We start from the raw sequence: 23282 nt of genomic DNA, 5'->3' as shown, positions 1-23282 counted from the left end.
CGCAAGACAGAAGACAAATAAACAGTTTTAAAAGACACAAGCGTTTTGTTCTTACCTCCGGTTCCCGGATTCCTTCAGCACTCTTTATCTAAGCGAAGCAGACGCTTATCCCGTCAGCACTGCGAGACAACCTCCCACCCTTTGCTGGGGGATAATGTCTGCTGATCTACCTAGTGCAGATATGTGAAGGACAGGACGAGCCGCCAATTGATAAAGCTGCCTCTATTTATCGTATAAATTACCCTTTAAGAGGTCTAAGAACACTGTACGCTGACTACGTAAGAAGTACCGTAAGGGTACGCTACTTGCGTAACGATCGCTCAGCCGTAGGCGAGACACTCAAGCGTCGCGTTCGCTCACGGCCCAGAGATCACAGACTGGCACACTATTGGCTACAGACAAACGTAATGATTCGCTATGGCGTAGCGGACGCTCGAGACCACGAGGAGATCACCAGCGGCGCAGACGCTCACAACGCTATACCTTGATATCTATACCTTTAACAATGAGATACACAGTATACCTTTATGTAGAGACAATGTGTAAGTGCAACCTGGTGTAACCTGATTAACTACAAAGCTGCTTGAACGTCACCGACGCTCTGTGAACACTTAACACTATGAGAAAATACACAGATACTTGTTTAGGGTCCAAAGCCTATTAAATGTATTATAACTAATATACTTGTAAAAAGGAATCACAGTACAAATGATACACTACAATATAACAGAGACTTCCTAACCAAATAACTACACTATAAATACAATTCAATACAATACAATCTAATCAAGGGAAAATACGAGAGAAAGAGTAGAGAAAGAGAGAGAGAGATGAGAGAAATGGCTCACAGTAAGACAATATGATCACGGAGAAAAACTTACGCACAAGGGTAACGATCGCAAGCGCTTCTGGACATCCAGCTTCCCGATTATCAGCAATGAGAACCGTTTGATGAGAAGTGAAAGCTGGATGCCACAGGCCCGTCTTTTATGCTCCACACACAATGCAATCCAATGGTCCCTACAATCTTGTCGTCCATTGGACACAGGAATTCGGCTTCGCATCATAACAAAAGGTCATAGGTTGATTCATACAGGTGGGTTGTGACGATTTCAAACAGCTCAGGTGGGTGGGACACTGGGTTTCCCGCCGCATACCTGAGTAAGAGTAAATAATAGTAATGGACATAAACTCCTTATGTCCATAACTATTCGCACGAGCGATTAATACGCTCCAAACCAACACCGGAATATTGCTATTTAAATACTCTTCCGATGGGTACCAAACACTGCTGTATGACTCCTGTTAGACCCTTCCTACAATACAAAGAGGGATCCCTCCGTTCAGGGACATTCTATATTAACCAAACTTTCAGAATCTATCAAAAGGACCATGATCTATAAACTACGTTAATTGTGGAAATATGTAACGATTGGGTCGCACGCTACGACTACATACTCTTTACCGTAAATACGCATACCGATGCGAGCGGTTGCACGCATCAGCGGGTATGCGCTATCACGGGAAAGCGCACGCATGCGCAGCGCGGACCAGTGTGAGGTGCAAATATGGCAGTGTGCATAGGGATATTTTTCTGACTTTGACATACCTAAAGTTTAAAGCAGAAATCGGGGCACTTTTGAAATTTTCATTTTTGAACAAAATCAACAGGACCGGGGCTTAAGGAATTTCTCATATGCCAAAAACGGTTGAAGCTCCTGTTCAAAAATTATGCTCCAAAATCAACTTCTGTCACCTTAGTGATACATTTTGGGATAGTACCTAAAGTTTAAAGCAGAAACTGGGGAACTTTTGAAATTTTAATTTTTGAACAAAATCGACAGGTGCGGGGCTTAGGGAATTTCTCATATGCCACAAAACTGTTGAAGCTCCTGTTCAAAAATGATGCTCCGAAATCAACTTCTGTCACCTTAGTGATACATTTTGGGATAGTACCTAAAGTTTAAAGCAGAAATCGGGGCACTTTTGAAATTTTCATTTTTGACCAAAATTAACAGGTCCGGGGCTTAGGGAATTTCTCATATGCCACAAAACGGTTGAAGCTCTGTTAAAAAATGATGCTCCGAAATCAACTTCTGTCAACTTAGTGATACATTATGGGATAGTACCTAAAGTTTAAAGCAGAAATCGGGGCACTTTTGAAATTTTCATTTTTGAACAAAATCAACAGGACCGGGGCTTAAGGAATTTCTCATATGCCACAAAACGGTTGAAGCTCCTGTTCAAAAATTATGCTCCAAAATCAACTTCTGTCACCTTAGTGATACATTTTGGGATAGTACCTAAAGTTTAATGCAGAAATTGGGGAACTTTTGACATTTTCATTTTTGACCAAAATCAACAGGTCTGGGGCTTAGGGAATTTCTCATATGCCACAAAACAGTTGAAGCTCCTGTTCAAAAATTATGCTCCGAAATCAACTTCTGTCACCTTAGTGATACATTTTGGGATAGTACCTAAAGTTTAAAGCAGAAATCAGGGCACTTTTGAAATTTTAATTTTTGAACAAAATCAACAGGTCCGGGGCTTAAGGAATTTCTCATATGCCACAAAACGGTTGAAGCTCCTGTTCAAAAATTATGCTCCGAAATCAACTTCTGTCACCTTAGTGATACATTTTGGGATGGTACATAAGTTTAAAGCAGAAATCGGGGCACTTTTGAAATTTTAATTTTTGACCAAAATCGACAAGTCAGGGGCTTAGGGAATTTCTCATATGTCACAAAACTGTTGAAGCTCCTGTTCAAAAATTATGCTCCGAAATCAACTTCTGTCACCTTAGTGATACATTTTGGGATAGTACCTAAAGTTTAAAGCAGAAACAGGGGAACTTTTGAAATTTTCATTTTTGAACAAAATCGACAGGTCCGGGGCTTAGGGAATTTCTCATATGCCACAAAACTGTTGAAGCTCCTGTTCAAAAATGATGCTCCGAAATCAACTTCTGTCACCTTAGTGATACATTTTGGGATAGTACCTAAAGTTTAAAGCAGAAATCGGGGCACTTTTGAAATTTTCATTTTTGAAAAAAATCAACAGGACCGGGGCTTAAGGAATTTCTCATATGCCAAAAACGGTTGAAGCTCCTGTTCAAAAATGATGCTCCAAAATCAACTTCTGTCACCTTAGTGATACATTTTGGGATAGTACCTAAAGTTTAAAGCAGAAACTGGGGAACTTTTGAAATTTTAATTTTTGAACAAAATCGACAGGTGCGGTGCTTAGGGAATTTCTCATATGCCACAAAACTGTTGAAGCTCCTGTTCAAAAATGATGCTCCGAAATCAACTTCTGTCACCTTAGTGATACATTTTTGGATAGTACCTAAAGTTTAAAGCAGAAATCGGGGCACTTTTGAAATTTTCATTTTTGACCAAAATCAACAGGTCCGGGGCCTAAGGAATTTATATATGCCACAAAACGGTTGAAGCTCCTGTTCAAAAATGATGCTCCAAAATCAACTTCTGTCACCTTAGTGATACATTTTGGGATAGTACATAAGTTTAAAGCAGAAATCGGGGTACTTTTGAAATTTTAATTTTTGACCAAAATCGACAAGTCAGGGGCTTAGGGAATTTCTCATATGTCACAAAACTGTTGAAGCTCCTGTTCAAAAATTATGCTCCGAAATCAACTTCTGTCACCTTAGTGATACATTTTGGGATAGTACCTAAAGTTTAAAGCAGAAATTGGGGAACTTTTGAAATTTTCATTTTTGACCAAAATCAACAGAGGTCGGGGCTTAGGGAATTTCTTATATGCCACAAAACGGTTGAAGCTCCTGTTCAAAAATGATGCTCCGAAATCAACTTCTGTCACCTTAGTGATACATTTTGGGATAGTACCTAAAGTTTAAAGCAGAAACAGGGGAACTTTTGACATTTTCATTTTTTAACAAAATCAACAGGACCGGGGCTTAAGGAATTTCTCATATGCCAAAAACGGTTGAAGCTCCTGTTCAAAAATGATGCTCCAAAATCAACTTCTGTCACCTTAGTGATACATTTTGGGATAGTACCTAAAGTTTAAAGCAGAAACTGGGGAACTTTTGAAATTTTAATTTTTGAACAAAATCGACAGGTGCGGGGCTTAGGGAATTTCTCATATGCCACAAAACTGTTGAAGCTCCTGTTCAAAAATGATGCTCCGAAATCAACTTCTGTCACCTTAGTGATACATTTTGGGATAGTACCTAAAGTTTAAAGCAGAAATCGGGGCACTTTTGAAATTTTCATTTTTGACCAAAATCAACAGGTCCGGGGCCTAAGGAATTTACATATGCCACAAAACGGTTGAAGCTCCTGTTCAAAAATGATGCTCCAAAATCAACTTCTGTCACCTTAGTGATACATTTTGGGATAGTACCTAAAGTTTAAAGCAGAAATTGGGGAACTTTTGAAATTTTCATTTTTGACCAAAATCAACAGGTCCGGGGCTTAGGGAATTTCTCATATGCCACAAAACGGTTGAAGCTCCTGTTCAAAAATGATGCTCCAAAATCAACTTCTGTCACCTTAGTGATACATTTTGGGATAGTACCTAAAGTTTAAAGCAGAAATCGGGGCACTTTTGAAATTTTCATTTTTGAAAAAAATCAACAGGACCGGGGCTTAAGGAATTTCTCATATGCCAAAAACGGTTGAAGCTCCTGTTCAAAAATGATGCTCCAAAATCAACTTCTGTCACCTTAGTGATACATTTTGGGATAGTACCTAAAGTTTAAAGCAGAAACTGGGGAACTTTTGAAATTTTAATTTTTGAACAAAATCGACAGGTGCGGGGCTTAGGGAATTTCTCATATGCCACAAAACTGTTGAAGCTCCTGTTCAAAAATGATGCTCCGAACTCAACTTCTGTCACCTTAGTGATACATTTTTGGATAGTACCTAAAGTTTAAAGCAGAAATCGGGGCACTTTTGAAATTTTCATTTTTGACCAAAATCAACAGGTCCGGGGCCTAAGGAATTTATATATGCCACAAAACGGTTGAAGCTCCTGTTCAAAAATGATGCTCCAAAATCAACTTCTGTCACCTTAGTGATACATTTTGGGATAGTACATAAGTTTAAAGCAGAAATCGGGGTACTTTTGAAATTTTAATTTTTGACCAAAATCGACAAGTCAGGGGCTTAGGGAATTTCTCATATGTCACAAAACTGTTGAAGCTCCTGTTCAAAAATTATGCTCCGAAATCAACTTCTGTCACCTTAGTGATACATTTTGGGATAGTACCTAAAGTTTAAAGCAGAAATCGGGGAACTTTTGACATTTTCATTTTTTAACAAAATCAACAGGACCGGGGCTTAAGGAATTTCTCATATGCCAAAAACGGTTGAAGCTCCTGTTCAAAAATGATGCTCCAAAATCAACTTCTGTCACCTTAGTGATACATTTTGGGATAGTACCTAAAGTTTAAAGCAGAAACTGGGGAACTTTTGAAATTTTAATTTTTGAACAAAATCGACAGGTGCGGGGCTTAGGGAATTTCTCATATGCCACAAAACTGTTGAAGCTCCTGTTCAAAAATGATGCTCCGAAATCAACTTCTGTCACCTTAGTGATACATTTTGGGATAGTACCTAAAGTTTAAAGCAGAAATCGGGGCACTTTTGAAATTTTCATTTTTGACCAAAATCAACAGGTCCGGGGCCTAAGGAATTTACATATGCCACAAAACGGTTGAAGCTCCTGTTCAAAAATGATGCTCCAAAATCAACTTCTGTCACCTTAGTGATACATTTTGGGATAGTACCTAAAGTTTAAAGCAGAAATTGGGGAACTTTTGAAATTTTCATTTTTGACCAAAATCAACAGGTCCGGGGCTTAGGGAATTTCTCATATGCCACAAAACGGTTGAAGCTCCTGTTCAAAAATTATGCTCCGAAATCAACTTCTGTTACCTTAGTGATACATTTTGGGATAGTACCTAAAGTTTAAAGCAGAAATCAGGGCACTTTTGAAATTTTAATTTTTGAACAAAATCAACAGGTCTGGGGCTTAAGGAATTTCTCATATGCCACAAAACGGTTGAAGCTCCTGTTCAAAAATTATGCTCCAAAATCAACTTCTGTCACCTTAGTGATACATTTTGGGATAGTACCTAAAGTTTAAAGCACAACTTGGGGCACTTTTGAAATTTTCATTTTTGACCAAAATCGACAGGTTCGGGGCTTAGGGAATTTCTCATATGCCACAAAACGGTTGAAGCTCCTGTTCAAAAATGATGCTCCAAAATCAACTTCTGTCACCTCAGTGATACATTTTGGGATAGTACCTAAAGTTTAAAGCAGAAATCGGGGCACTTTTGAAATTTTCATTTTTGACCAAAATCAACAGGTCCGGGGCTTAGGGAATTTCTCATATGCCACAAAACGGTTGAAGCTCCTGTTCAAAAATGATGCTCCGAAATCAACTTCTGTCACCTTAGTGATACATTTTGGGATAGTACATAAGTTTAAAGCAGAAATCGGGGCACTTTTGAAATTTTAATTTTTGACCAAAATCGACAAGTCAGGGGCTTAGGGAATTTCTCATATGCCACAAAACTGTTAAAGCTCCTGTTCAAAAATTATGCTCCGAAATCAACTTCTGTCACCTTAGTGATACATTTTGGGATAGTACCTAAAGTTTAAAGCAGAAATCGGGGCACTTTTGAAATTTTCATTTTTGACCAAAATTAACAGGTCCGGGGCTTAGGGAATTTCTCATATGCCACAAAACGGTTGAAGCTCTGTTCAAAAATGATGCTCCGAAATCAACTTCTGTCAACTTTGTGATACATTTTGGGATAGTACGTAAAGTTTAAAGCAGAAATTGGGGCACTTTTGAAATTTTCATTTTTGACCAAAATCGACAGGTCCGGGGCTTAGGGAATTTCTCATATGCCACAAAACTGTTGAAGCTCCTGTTCAAAAATGATGCTCCGAAATCAACTTCTGTCACCTTAGTGATACATTTTGGGATAGTACCTAAAGTTTAAAGCAGAAATCGGGGCACTTTTGAAATTTTCATTTTTGACCAAAATCAACAGGTCCGGGGCTTAAGGAATTTACATATGCCACAAAATGGTTGAAGCTCCTGTTCAAAAATTATGCTCCGAAATCAACTTCTGTCACCTTAGTGATACATTTTGGGATAGTACCTAAAGTTTAAAGCAGAAATCGGGGCACTTTTGAAATTTTAATTTTTGACCAAAATCAAAAGGTCCGGGGCTTAGGGAATTTCTCATATGCCACAAAACGGTTGAAGCTCCTGTTCAAAAATGATGCTCCGAAATCAACTTCTGTCACCTTAGTGATACATTTTGGGATAGTACATAAGTTTAAAGCAGAAATCGGGGCACTTTTGAAATTTTAATTTTTGACCAAAATCGACAAGTCAGGGGCTTAGGGAATTTCTCATATGCCACAAAACTGTTGAAGCTCCTGTTCAAAAATTATGCTCCGAAATCAACTTCTGTCACCTTAGTGATACATTTTGGGATAGTACCTAAAGTTTAAAGCAGAAATCGGGGCACTTTTGAATATTTCATTTTTGACCAAAATTAACAGGTCCGGGGCTTAGGGAATTTCTCATATGCCACAAAACGGTTGAAGCTCCTGTTCAAAAAATGATGCTCCGAAATCAACTTCTGTCAACTTTGTGATACATTTTGGGATAGTACGTAAAGTTTAAAGCAGAAATTGGGGCACTTTTGAAATTTTCATTTTTGACCAAAATCGACAGGTCCGGGGCTTAGGGGATTTCTCATATGCCACAAAACTGTTGAAGCTCCTGTTCAAAAATTATGCTCCGAAATCAACTTCTGTCACCTTAGTGATACATATTGGGATAGTACCTAAAGTTTAAAGCAGAAATCGGGGCACTTTTGAAATTTTTATTTTGACCACAAATCAACAGGTCCGGGGCTTAGGGAATTTCTCATATGCCACAAAACGGTTGAAGCTCCTGTTCAAAAATGATGCTCCGAAATCAACTTCTGTCACCTTAGTGATACATTTTGGGATAGTACCTAAAGTTTAAAGCAGAAATCGGGCACTTTTGAAATTTTCATTTTTGACCAAAATCAACAGGTCCGGGGCTTAAGGAATTTACATATGCCACAAAATGGTTGAAGCTCCTGTTCAAAAATGATGCTCCAAAATCAACTTCTGTCACCTTAGTGATACATTTTGGGATAGTACATAAAGTTTAAAGCAGAAATTGGGGAACTTTTGAAATTTTCATTTTTGACCAAAATCAACAGGTCCGGGGCTTAGGGAATTTCTCATATGCCACAAAACGGTTGAAGCTCCTGTTCAAAAATGATGCTCCGAAATAAACTTCTGTCACCTTAGTGATACATTTTGGGATAGTACCTAAAGTTTAAAGCAGAAATCGGGGCACTTTTGAAATTTTAATTTTTGAACAAAATCAACAGGTCCGGGGCTTAAGGAATTTCTCATATGCCACAAAACGGTTGAAGCTCCTGTTCAAAAATTATGCTCCGAAATCAACTTCTGTCACCTTAGTGATACATTTTGGGATAGTACCTAAAGTTTAAAGCAGAAATCGGGGCACTTTTGAAATTTTAATTTTTGACCAACATCAAAAGGTCCGGGGCTTAGGGAATTTCTCATATGCCACAAAACGGTTGAAGCTCCTGTTCAAAAATGATGCTCCGAAATCAACTTCTGTCACCTTAGTGATACATTTTGGGATAGTACCTAAAGTTTAAAGCAGAAATCGGGGCACTTTTGAAATTTTCATTTTTGACCAAAATCAACAGGTCCGGGGCTTAAGGAATTTACATATGCCACAAAACGGTTGAAGCTCCTGTTCAAAAATTATGCTCCAAAATCAACTTCTGTCACCTTAGTGATACATTTTGGGATAGTACCTAAAGTTTAAAGCAGAAATCGGGGCACTTTTGAAATTTTCATTTTTGACCAAAATCAACAGGTCCAGGGCTTAAGGAATTTACATATGCCACAAAACGGTTGAAGCTCCTGTTCAAAAATTATGCTCCGAAATCAACTTCTGTCACCTTAGTGATACATTTTGGGATAGTACATAAGTTTAAAGCAGAAATCGGGGCACTTTTGAAATTTTAATTTTTGACCAAAATCGACAAGTCAGGGGCTTAGGGAATTTCTCATATGTCACAAAACTGTTGAAGCTCCTGTTCAAAAATTATGCTCCGAAATCAACTTCTGTCACCTTAGTGATACATTTTGGGATAGTACCTAAAGTTTAAAGCAGAAATTGGGGAACTTTTGAAATTTTCATTTTTGACCAAAATCAACAGGTCCGGGGCTTAGGGAATTTCTCATATGCCACAAAATGGTTGAAGCTCCTGTTCAAAAATGATGCTCCGAAATCAACTTCTGTCACCTTAGTGATACATTTTGGGATAGTACCTAAAGTTTAAAGCAGAAACAGGGGAACTTTTGAAATTTTCATTTTTGAACAAAATAGACAGGTCCGGGGCTTAGGGAATTTCTCATATGCCACAAAACTGTTGAAGCTCCTGTTCAAAAATGATGCTCCGAAATCAACTTCTGTCACCTTAGTGATACATTTTGGGATAGTACCTAAAGTTTAAAGCAGAAATCGGGGCACTTTTGAAATTTTCATTTTTGAACAAAATTAACAGGTCCGGGGCTTAGGGAATTTCTCATATGCCACAAAACGGTTGAAGCTCTGTTCAAAAATGATGCTCCGAAATCAACTTCTGTCAACTTAGTGATACATTATGGGATAGTACCTAAAGTTTAAAGCAGAAATCGGGGCACTTTTGAAATTTTCATTTTTGAACAAAATCAACAGGACCGGGGCTTAAGGAATTTCTCATATGCCACAAAACGGTTGAAGCTCCTGTTCAAAAATTATGCTCCAAAATCAACTTCTGTCACCTTAGTGATACATTTTGGGATAGTACCTAAAGTTTAAAGCAGAAATTGGGGCACTTTTGAAATTTTAATTTTTGAACAAAATCAACAGGTCCGGGGCTTAAGGAATTTCTCATATGCCACAAAACAGTTGAAGCTCCTGTTCAAAAATTATGCTCCAAAATCAACTTCTGTCACCTTAGTGATACATTTTGGGATAGTACATAAGTTTAAAGCAGAAATCGGGGCACTTTTGAAATTTTAATTTTTGACCAAAATCGACAAGTCCGGGGCTTAGGGAATTTCTCATATGTCACAAAACTGTTGAAGCTCCTGTTCAAAAATTATGCTCCGAAATCAACTTCTGTCACCTTAGTGATACATTTTGGGATAGTACCTAAAGTTTAAAGCAGAAATTGGGGAACTTTTGAAATTTTCATTTTTGACCAAAATCAACAGGACGGGGCTTAGGGAATTTCTTATATGCCACAAAACGGTTGAAGCTCCTGTTCAAAAATGATGCTCCGAAATCAACTTCTGTCACCTTAGTGATACATTTTGGGATAGTACCTAAAGTTTAAAGCAGAAACAGGGGAACTTTTGAAATTTTCATTTTTGAACAAAATCAACAGGACCGGGGCTTAAGGAATTTCTCAGATGCCAAAAACGGTTGAAGCTCCTGTTCAAAAATGATGCTCCAAAATCAACTTCTGTCACCTTAGTGATACATTTTGGGATAGTACCTAAAGTTTAAAGCAGAAACTGGGGAACTTTTGAAATTTTAATTTTTGAACAAAATCGACAGGTGCGGGGCTTAGGGAATTTCTCATATGCCACAAAACTGTTGAAGCTCCTGTTCAAAAATTATGCTCCGAAATCAACTTCTGTCACCTTAGTGATACATTTTGTTATAGTACTGTACCTAAAGTTTAAAGCAGAAATCGGGGCACTTTTGAAATTTTCATTTTTGACCAAAATCAACAGGTCCGGGGCCTAAGGAATTTACATATGCCACAAAACGGTTGAAGCTCCTGTTCAAAAATGATGCTCCAAAATCAACTTCTGTCACCTTAGTGATACATTTTGGGATAGTACATAAAGTTTAAAGCAGAAATTGGGGAACTTTTGAAATTTTCATTTTTGACCAAAATCAACAGGTCCGGGGCTTAGGGAATTTCTCATATGCCTCAAAACGGTTGAAGCTCCTGTTCAAAAATGATGCTCCAAAATCAACTTCTGTCACCTTAGTGATACATTTTGGGATAGTACCTAAAGTTTAAAGCAGAAATCGGGGCACTTTTGAAATTTTAATTTTTGAACAAAATCAACAGGTCCGGGGCTTAAGGAATTTCTCATATGCCACAAAACGGTTGAAGCTCCTGTTCAAAAATTATGCTCCGAAATCAACTTCTGTCACCTTAGTGATACATTTTGGGATAGTACCTAAAGTTTAAAGCAGAAATCGGGGCACTTTTGAAATTTTAATTTTTGAACAAAATCAACAGGTCCGGGGCTTAAGGAATTTCTCATATGCCACAAAACGGTTGAAGCTCCTGTTCAAAAATTATGCTCCGAAATCAACTTCTGTCACCTTAGTGATACATTTTGGGATAGTACCTAAAGTTTAAAGCAGAAATCGGGGCACTTTTGAAATTTTAATTTTTGACCAAAATCAAAAGGTCCGGGGCTTAGGGAATTTCTCATATGCCACAAAACGGTTGAAGCTCCTGTTCAAAAATGATGCTCCGAAATCAACTTCTGTCACCTTAGTGATACATTTTGGGATAGTACCTAAAGTTTAAAGCAGAAATCGGGGCACTTTTGAAATTTTCATTTTTGACCAAAATCAACAGGTCCGGGGCTTAAGGAATTTACATATGCCACAAAACGGTTGAAGCTCCTGTTCAAAAATTATGCTCCAAAATCAACTTCTGTCACCTTAGTGATACATTTTGGGATAGTACCTAAAGTTTAAAGCAGAAATCGGGGCACTTTTGAAATTTTCATTTTTGACCAAAATCAACAGGTCCAGGGCTTAAGGAATTTACATATGCCACAAAACGGTTTAAGCTCCTGTTCAAAAATTATGCTCCGAAATCAACTTCTGTCACCTTAGTGATACATTTTGGGATAGTACATAAGTTTAAAGCAGAAATCGGGGCACTTTTGAAATTTTAATTTTTGACCAAAATCGACAAGTCAGGGGCTTAGGGAATTTCTCATATGTCACAAAACTGTTGAAGCTCCTGTTCAAAAATTATGCTCCGAAATCAACTTCTGTCACCTTAGTGATACATTTTGGGATAGTACCTAAAGTTTAAAGCAGAAATTGGGGAACTTTTGAAATTTTCATTTTTGACCAAAATCAACAGGTCCGGGGCTTAGGGAATTTCTCATATGCCACAAAACGGTTGAAGCTCCTGTTCAAAAATGATGCTCCGAAATCAACTTCTGTCACCTTAGTGATACATTTTGGGATAGTACCTAAAGTTTAAAGCAGAAACAGGGGAACTTTTGAAATTTTCATTTTTGAACAAAATAGACAGGTCCGGGGCTTAGGGAATTTCTCATATGCCACAAAACTGTTGAAGCTCCTGTTCAAAAATGATGCTCCGAAATCAACTTCTGTCACCTTAGTGATACATTTTGGGATAGTACCTGATAAAGCTGCCTCTATTTATCGTATAAATTACCCTTTAAGAGGTCTAAGAACACTGTACGCTGACTACGTAAGAAGTACCGTAAGGGTACGCTACTTGCGTAACGATCGCTCAGCCGTAGGCGAGACACTCAAGCGTCGCGTTCGCTCACGGCCCAGAGATCACAGACTGGCACACTATTGGCTAGACAAACGTAATGATTCGCTATGGCGTAGCGGACACTCGAGACCACGAGGAGATCACCAGCGGCGCAGACGCTCACAACGCTATACCTTGATATCTATACCTTTAACAATGAGATACACAGTATACCTTTATGTAGAGACAATGTGTAAGTGCAACCTGGTGTAACCTGATTAACTACAAAGCTGCTTGAACATCACCGACGCTCTGTGAACACTTAACACTATGAGAAAATACACAGATACTTGTTTAGGGTCCAAAGCCTATTAAATGTATTATAACTAATATACTTGTAAAAAGGAATCACAGTACAAATGATACACTACAATATAACAGAGACTTCCTAACCAAATAACTACACTATAAATACAATTCAATACAATACAATCTAATCAAGGGAAAATACGAGAGAAAGAGTAGAGAAAGAGAGAGAGAGATGAGAGAAATGGCTCACAGTAAGACAATATGATCACGGAGAAAAACTTACGCACAAGGGTAACGATCGCAAGCGCTTCTGGACATCCAGCTTCCCGATTATCAGCAATGAGAACCGTTTGATGAGAAGTGAAAGCTGGATGCCACAGGCCCGTCTTTTATGCTCCACACACAATGCAATCCAATGGTCCCTACAATCTTGTCGTCCATTGGACACAGGAATTCGGCTTCGCATCATAACAAAAGGTCATAGGTTGATTCATACAGGTGGGTTGTGACGATTTCAAACAGCTCAGGTGGGTGGGACACTGGGTTTCCCGCCGCATACCTGAGTAAGAGTAAATAATAGTAATGGACATAAACTCCTTATGTCCATAACTATTCGCACGAGCGATTAATACGCTCCAAACCAACACCGGAATATTGCTATTTAAATACTCTTCCGATGGGTACCAAACACTGCTGTATGACTCCTGTTAGACCCTTCCTACAATACAAAGAGGGATCCCTCCGTTCAGGGACATTCTATATTAACCAAACTTTCAGAATCTATCAAAAGGACCATGATCTATAAACTACGTTAATTGTGGAAATATGTAACGATTGGGTCGCACGCTACGACTACATACTCTTTACCGTAAATACGCATACCGATGCGAGCGGGTGCACGCATCAGCGGGTATGCGCTATCAAGGGAAAGCGCACGCATGCGCAGCGCGGACCAGTGTGAGGTGCAAATATGGCAGTGTGCATAGGGATATTTTTCTGACTTTGACAGTCCACCCTTTGGCAGTCAACTATAACTGCCACTTCCTGAAAACATTTCAAAAAGAGAAAAATATATGTTAGGGGTTAATTCATTTCCATGGTTGGGTAGGGGAGGAGAGAGGAGTAGGTGTGAAGAGGGTATGACCTAGTGAGATAGCAGAAGCATGTGTGTATGAGTCCATGTTTGGGGGGGTCATGTATCATCGTGCCGTACGTGTTGTAAATCAAGCTTCAAGGTATTGCGAAGTATACATTTGAATTCCTTCTTATCCTGTGGTACAGGTCTGTGGATGGGCTGTCAAACTTTACCGAGCTCCTTTCGGATTTTGAACAAAATGGGGAGCACATTTTAGTTGATGATACATGAATGGGGGAATATGTGATTGCTGATATCTGTGCCTGTATTCCCTATACTATGTGTGTTATTACCTGAGGGTTGTAGAGATGAAGATGAAGAACACTTATGGAAAATGCAATGATATTCTATGTCAGGTAAATGTACATCTGTCGTTGAAGTTTTGTTCGGTATCAGTTGAAAGTCGTCTTCTTTGCGCTGTTTTGCTCATTAAGCGTGAGCAATAAGCTTTGTCAATGCCATTAGATTTACAAAAAATGTTGGGCTAGCGTGAGTTTAAAAATACTAGGGAAACTGGGGATCCATGGCAAAGTTCATCAAGTGTCCATTTCTCAAGTGGTCAAAACTCTTTCTTTGGTCCATCCGTTGTCTGTATAGCGTCTCGTCAGCTTCCTCGTCCAAGGGGGTCTTTTTATCTTGGAGAAAAGCAGAAAAACAGGTGAAAGAAACGGACCATATAATCGCATTTTCATCACATCCTGGTTCCTATCATTGGGTCATAAATCAAATCCAGGTTAATTACAGTTTCCTCACTCCTCAAACTCATCACTCTTGTACTTTGTTTGCACCTCATTAAAGCCTGCCCGCATCTAAATATCAATCCAATAGATATAACAACACCTAAAATACATAGGAGAAACTTTCCAACATCCATTATGACTCCTTGAGCCCAGTCTCCTAAACCGGAGAACCAATTTCGCGGGTTCAACCATGACACCCAACAAGTCAGCTCATTACCTACAGCAGCAAGAGTGAGATTGTGTTTTCGGCGAAATTCCCACTTCAATTGGAGAATATCGTCCATCTTTTGGTCTATGACCTCTACCGGATCCTCGGTGCTATTCGTGATGTACGTGCAACACTTCACGCCGTACTGTGTTGCCAATGTAACACAATATCCGCCTGTCACTGCTGTGAGGTAATTAAGAACCATTCTATGCTGTACCAGTTCTGTTTTATAAGCTTGGAGTTCTCTTCCAGTGTATCTAAACGTGTCATCATACATTTCAGTGATATTATCTAACAAATTGGCGAGTGCGGAAATGTATCTATAATTCATCACTCCTCGAGCGGTGCGAGTGAAATCTAACGCCACCAGAACCTGAATCCCGGTGGATTCATGGATCAGATCAGAGGCCGGATGCTCTAACCTTTCTGACAGTTGTCTTTTAACGAGGTGCTCGTAATGAGTGTGAGTATAAGGAGTTTGGGCACCACGGTGTATGTCTTTCATTTTATCATGAGTTACAGTCATTACTTCAGGCAATACTCTTCCAATATAACACAATCCTTCAGAGTTTGGGGCAAGCCACTTGTACGCCTTTCTCCCGCATATGAAATATGCATCATCGGGGAGAACATATGGGACGGAGTAGGACATTACCATATTACACACCTTCCAGGTGAAATCTCCTAGCCCTAATTCTTCCATCTGCTTAATGCACGTATCAGGTTGTACGATATGTGCACAGTATCCTGGTGATACTTCTCCAACTCTAGTAATCCTATTTCCTAAGGTATATCTATACCTGAAAGATTTTCCTCTACTGGCTATGTGGCGTACAAGCTCTGTATCTGTAGGCATTCTATCTGCTCTATGCGAGAAGGTCATGGTCAGGTTGCTCCATGACACTTCCCAATTTCCCGGCTGTCGGGGATTGGAGATGTTGAAACATAAGAGGGACCTATCCACATGGTATTGGTGGAGCTTCAAACTAGGAGGGCTGGAGATATTAAACCTCCTGTCCACCGGTCTCCCACCATTTAACTCAAGTACCTCCCCTATCGTTAAAGGAAATGGTACTAGCCCTGATTTGCTATGACCCTGAGGTACTTGAGAGCATACCCAACAATCTGTTTTGTTTAACACATTACCCACTAAGGAGTGATAGTCACTCAATGGATGCCGGTCCATATGGATATTAAAACTGGATTGGCATTTCTTTATGCACCCATCTTCAATGACATTGTTACAAAGCCTGCAGATACAGTTTTCTTCAGCTAACAATCCGTCACAATTTCTTCTATGATCAATGCTATCGGATCGCTTTCTGATACTCGCCTTTGCTTGTTGGTTAGGTTGATCTTGGAAAACTACGCCTCCATCATCATAATCGGAACCTATTCCAGAACCTCTCTCGACCTCCATGGTACTTTCGCCGGAACAGACTGCTCTAGTCAACATCATGGTTAACAGGAAAATCCGGATCACAGTCTCTTGGGGCAAGTCCATCTTTGAGGAGGAAATGGAGAAGAATGAGAAGGGGGGAAAAGAAATTTCAAGGGAGGGGGGATGGGAAGTGGAAAAAACAATAAAAGGGATTGGGGAGTCGACAACTGCTTTCGGTCTTCAAGGCTCAGGTGCCGCCTCAGTCCTCCTGGAACAGACACTCCAGTGATACAACCTCTACCGTCTGTTCCTTATCACGGGACTTCTCTGGATCAGCAACCTTCTTGCAGTGGGATGAATGGACCCAAGTCTCTCTCTCAGCAACCTTCAATGCTGTGGTGCTAGTCAATAAGACCTGGTATGGTCCTTCCCATCTATCAATAAGACAACCTGAGCGTAGAAAATTTTGTATCATTACATAATCCCCAGGTTCAATGTCATGACAATTACTATCAGGTAGATCAGGAATCACCAACTTCAGATTTTCATTTTGGTTCCTCAACTGTTTACTCATGTTAATTAAGTACTTTACAGTTACTTCATTGTTACATTTCAAATCATCCTGAGGGTTAATCATGACATGCGGTTGTCGACCAAACAAGATTTCAAAGGGGGACAGATTAAGAGGGGACCTGGGAGTGGTTCTGATACTGTACAATACAATGGGTAAAGCTTCTGGCCATGTCAATCCTGTCTCTGCCATTACTTTACTCAATTTATTTTTAATCGTGCTGTTCACTCTTTCGACCTTCGCACTCGCCTGTGGACGGTACGGAGTGTGCAGCTTGCTATCAATTCCCATCAACTTACACATTCCTTGAAAGACATCACCTGTAAAATGGGTACCCCTATCACTTTCGATTATTCTAGGGATACCATATCTACATACAAATTCCTGCACAATTTTCTTAGCTGTAAACATAGCGGTATTTGTAGCCGCTGGAAATGCTTCGACCCAATTCGAGAAAACATCTATACAAACAAGTACATATTTCAAATTCCGACATGGGGGTAATTGAATGAAGTCAATTTGTATTACCTGAAAAGGGCCGCCGGCAGGTGGGATATGGGATGGTTCTGTAGGTATTGCCTTTCCAATATTCTTTCTCAGACAGGTAAGGCATGATATTGCTCTTTTACTCGCATGAGAGGAGAATCCTGGGGCGCACCAGTATGCTCTTACCAACTTGCACATCCCCTCCTTGCCTAGATGAGTCAGCCCGTGAGCTGCTTCAGCCAGACATGGAAGATATGTCCTGGGGGCCACTGGTTTACCATGTCCATCCGTCCAGAGCCCTGAGGACTCCTGGCCATATCCCTTTGCCTTCCAGACTGCTCTTTCCTGTGCGGAACACAAATTCTGCATTTCACACAACTTCTGTGTGTTGATGGTATTGAATACCATCAGTTGTGTGGTGTCTGTCGGTATGGGGGTAGCAGCTGCTAACTTAGCAGCTTCGTCTGCTCGGCTGTTACCAAGTGATACTGGGTCTTGACTATATGTATGTGCTTTACATTTGATAACAGCCACTCTGTCGGGTTCCTGTATCGCTGTTAGAAGCCTTTTTATGTGAGCTGCATGCGCTATCGGTGTACCAGCTGCCGTCATGAAATTTCTGAGGCGCCATAGGGCTCCGAAATCATGGACTACCCCGAATGCGTATCTAGAATCGGTGTAGATATTGGCTGACTTACCCTTAGCCAATTCACATGCTCTGGTTAGGGCGACCAGTTCAGCAACCTGGGCTGAGTGAGGTGGGCCTAGCGGTTCCGCTTCTATGGTGTCTTGGTCATCTACGACTGCGTATCCAGTACACAAGTCTCCCGAGTCTGACTGTCTGTGACAACTACCGTCCGTGTAGAACGTGAGTTCTGCATCTTCCAGTGGATTGTCACTGATGTCAGGCCTTGCGGTAAAATTTTGGGTCAAATATTCCATACAATCATGTGTATCTTCCTTTGTATTAAATCCTCCTTCCCCAGCACTCTCACCTTCCACCCTTTGTGCCTGACCAGACACACCTGGGAGATATGTTGCAGGATTTAATGCACTGCATCTCCTTATAGTGATGTTTACTGGGGCCATTAGTGCCAATTCCCATCTTGTAAACCTCGCTGATGAGACGTGTCTGGTTTGGGCAGAATTCAATAAGGCTGACACTGCATGTGGTGTATGGATTGTGAGGTTGTGGCCTAGCACGACATCTTCGCTTTTTGTTACTAGCAATGCTATTGCAGCAACGCTTCGCAAGCATGTGGGGAGGGATCGCGCTACCGTGTCTAGCTGAGCGCTGTAGTATGCAACTGGCCTGCTGGCATCACCATGTTTTTGGGTTAGAACACCTGCTGCGCAACCAGCACTTTCTGTTCCGTATAGTTCAAAGGGTTTCCCATAGTCTGGCATACCTAGTGCTGGCGCCTGCGTTAGGCACTGTTTGAGTCTCTCAAATGCTGTTTCGGATTCGTCGGTATGCGAAATCCTATCAGGTTTGTTTGAGGAGACCATTTCCTGCAAAGGTAACGCCAATATGGAAAACCCTGGGATCCAATTACGGCAATACCCACACATTCCTAAAAACGTTCTGATCTGTTGCTGGGTTTGTGGTAGAGTCATGTCTCTAATTGCTTGGATTCTATCAGCGGTCAGGTGTCTCAGTCCTTGTGTTAGACAGTGTCCCAAATATTTTACCTTAGTTTGGCATAATTGCAACTTGTCTTTGGAAACCTTATGTCCTGTGTCTGAAAGATGAAACAGGAGCTGTTTCGTATCCTTCAGGGATGCTTCCAATGAATCAGAACACAGTAGTAAATCATCCACATACTGTATCAATACTGATCCACTCTCTGGTTGGAAAGACTGTAAACAATCATGCAAAGCCTGAGAAAATATACTTGGACTATCTATGAAACCTTGGGGTAATCGAGTCCACGTGTATTGGACTCCCCTGTATGTGAATGCAAACAAATATTGGCTGTCAGGGTGCAGAGGTACCGAAAAGAAAGCGGAGCAGAGGTCAATAACAGTGAAAAATTTGGCAGTGGGAGGGATTTGCATTAGGATGACAGCTGGATTTGGCACTACGGGGAACTGACTCTCAACTATTTTGTTAATCCCCCTTAGATCCTGCACTAGCCTGTAACCCCTCCCCCCACTCTTCTTAACAGGGAAGATGGGACTATTGGCAGTGCTGGACGTTCTTACCAGAATGCCCTGTTGTAGCAAGCGCTCTATTACTGGGAAAACTCCTAACTCCACCTCTGGCTTCAGAGGATACTGTGGGATTTTTGGAGCTATCCTACCATCTTTTACTTGTACCACTACTGGAGCTACGTTTGCCATTAATCCAGTGTCCTGTCCGTCTTTTGTCCAAAGTGACTCTGGTATCTGGGAAGTCATCTCTTCTACTTGGGATGGATTCCTATTTGTCCTAATGGAATGTGACATTAATTTTGATGGGGAGTCTAACATGTCTCGTACTTCCTGAGCGTGATTCTCAGGTATGTCCAAGAATACACCTTCAGAAGTACAATAAATGACGCACCCCATTTTACATAGTAAGTCTCTTCCCAGGAGATTGGTTGGTGCCGATGCAGCCAGCAAAAAGGAATGCTTGGTATGCAAAGGCCCTATTGTAATCTCGGCTGGTTTGCTAACAGGGTAGTGCTGGACTACTCCTGTTACTCCCATGGCTGGAATTGTCCTACCAGTGGTTCTCATGCCCACTGTCGAATTTATCACTGACTTGGCCGCCCCTGTGTCTACAAGAAAGTTTAAAGTTTTACCAGCTACATTGATTGCAATCTCTGGTTCACTTCCAAGACTGGCAATCAATTTAACTGGCTGCAGATTACAGGTATGGCCACACCCCTATTGGGTATGTTGACCTCCCTGAATCCCGTTGGCAGCAACTACTTGTGAGGGAGTTAGCTGGGAACTACCAGAGGCATGCCAATCTCTGTTCGGGGGGTATCTTTTTGTTTCCCCTGTATGTGGCTCAAAACTCCGCCTCTGTGGACCCTGCTCCCAATGTCTTGTGTTGTGTTGTTGTCTAGGGGGTTGAAAAGATCTTTGTACACTCTTTATTCTACAGTCTCGTGCATAGTGTCCCTGTCTGTTACAGGAATAACAAGTTATTTCAGTTGACTTACTTACAGGATTCGATGGTACATACGCAGGCTGCTTTGTGGTCAGCGCCTGTATACTTACTGACATTAACTTGTCACTTTGCGATTCTCTGTGCCTGGTGATGTTTCTGTCGTGATCAATAGCAGCCTCTCTCAAAGTGGACACTGACAGACCTCGCCAACATGGTTGCGTGGTCTGTACCCTAGCCTTTAATGTTTCCTTTAAACCATCCATCAGTACAGATACTGCTACTTCTTGATGGTTTGGGTTGGTCCTAATGTCTTCTATACCAGTGTATTTTGCCATTTCTAATAGTGCCCGGTGAAAATATTCTGCTGCCGTTTCGGACTCTTTTTGTCTAATGGAGAATATTTTGTTCCATTTAACAACGGCTTGGAAATACTCCTTTAGTTGTAAATTTATCCTTTTTACGTTATCTTTGTTATACACATCTGAAAGCGGTACATCTTTATCTAGTCCACAATCAGCCAAAAATTGAACTGAGTCGACATTTGAAGGCAAACAAGCTCTTAGCAGTATCTGCCAATCTTTGTTGTTGGGCTCTACAGTGTTCCCTAGATCCCTGATGTATTTTTGGCTAGCAACTAAGTCTTTCCTGGGGTCAGGAAATTCGGACACTATGGTTCTTAATTCCATTTGGGAAAATGGTGTGTACATGGCAATGTTCCTTATGGGAGTGGCTCCTGATACATCTGTTTTCCCATTGGGAACTGCTATTACTCTAACAGGGTTAACTCTAACAACCTCATTCTGTGTAGATTCTACAACTTGTGGTGAAATTGTTTCGGTATAATGCATGGTGCCGTACTTACCCGTTGACACGACCTCACCTATCCCTCCGCTAGGGGCCTTCGCTAATCTCGTGGGTGGTGCAGTTCCTACTGTGGTTTCTGATATGGTGGCCGCTAGAGAGAGCGCTGAAATTGTTGCCGAATCGTCTTCTTAATCATACTCCTGAGGAAAGTTCAGAACAGGGTACAACTTGCACGGGTTAATAATTGCATGGGTTACTTGGTTAACATCATTAACATTTACAGGGTTGCTAAGAGTTTGCGTTTTACACCCCAGTGCGTTTTTCTCCGCAATCAACTTCTCTCCTGCAATGTATGGTGGAGGCGGGGCTGTGGCTATCAGTTTCCTGACTGCCCCAGATCCCGCCGCCAGAGCCAAACCTCTCTGTATCTCACCTTCCTGTTGCCATAACTGTAAATAATCATGATGCTGGATTCGTCTCTTTGTTGATTTTATGAGACATATCCTCCTCCTTAAATTTTGTAACACTTCTGGACTGAAGCTACCTATTCTTGGGAATTTCTCCCTGTCTTGTACAGTCATTCTCTCCCATTCATCACATAAAACCTCTGTGTGACTTCCGTATTTCTCACACATGATGTACCTTGCCGACCCGACTGGTCGGTTCTCTGAATCAACCCGAACCGAGGTTGATCGCCCCCTACCTGAACAACTGGCCCCCATACTCTGCAGGTGTTGCTTACTACTCCTTTGATCTTTATATCACGGTCTTCAGCGAACCCTTACAGCAAACCAAATTATTCAAAATAGGCCGGCGGTGGCGGTTTACCGAGTACCCCACTCACTCGCCCACCTCGACCAATACGACCTGATCACACCGATATGGTGCTGGCGTACTCGATACAGGGCCCTACCAAAAACCTTCTGTTTACTGGAACATGTGAGGGTTACCCGCAGGACACTTACTCTTTCCAGTAAAGGTGGGGTTGCTAGATAGTTCCTGAGTGACCAGCGAACTTCCCTTCAAAAATAAAAAATTACACAAATCACGTCAGAATGTACAACTAGCGTTTATGACTTTTGTACGCAAAATGATACTAGTCAGGTTTACTAATGCACACAATGACGTGCGGTACAATCGTTCAGTACATAAGCACTACCTGTTATGTACTGAGAGATCAATGGAATCGAAAATTTCGGCTGTGAATTCCTTCAGCCAGAGCTTATATGGCCTATATGGGTTCTGCACCAACCCCCGGGGTTGTGCCTCTTACCTTTATAGCGGACTTCTTTGTCTCCTTATGACCTCCTGGTCTGTTATGACCTCCTGGTCTGACCTCCTGGTCTTGTTCTATACTGGTCCGCTATACTCTAATGCTCAAATATTTTATTTAACCAAGGATGCCTCCCTAGCCACCGTATATGTCACTTACACGTATGTCCCTTACGAGTACCCGATTTCTTTTTGGTTCAACCTCTTATGTGATAAAAAACACACTCACTCAACACATGTACACTTTCGTTTCTATATCTATTTCTGCGCAGAAATTTTCTTTAGCCCAGCTGTGTTACCAATTAGGAGCAGGATCTGTTAAACTAAATTTCAGATTTTCCAAAAATAGACTTGCGTTATTTATCGCCTCTTGCGCTATTTACCGCTTAGCGCTAACCATCGCCTTTGCGTTAATTATCGCTTTGCGCTAAAATTTCAACTTTTCGTGATTTGAGCTACGTGGGCGTAACCGGACGCTCCGTTGCGTAATGTACGCTGCGTGCGTCGGACTTTGGATTGCGTACGCTAGTCTTTGATAGAGACACGTGTACGCAATGCAAAGATCCACCGTAACACAATATACTTTTATCAATGTAGACGATCCCTGATCATCTACCGCGTACCCCACTGGCTTTGCCTTATCTCCCA

The sequence above is a fragment of the Pseudophryne corroboree genome, chromosome 9, assembly GCF_028390025.1.
Source record: "Pseudophryne corroboree isolate aPseCor3 chromosome 9, aPseCor3.hap2, whole genome shotgun sequence".
In the NCBI taxonomy this organism is placed as follows: Eukaryota; Metazoa; Chordata; class Amphibia; order Anura; family Myobatrachidae; genus Pseudophryne; species Pseudophryne corroboree.
Note: the sequence above shows the minus strand (reverse complement) of the source record.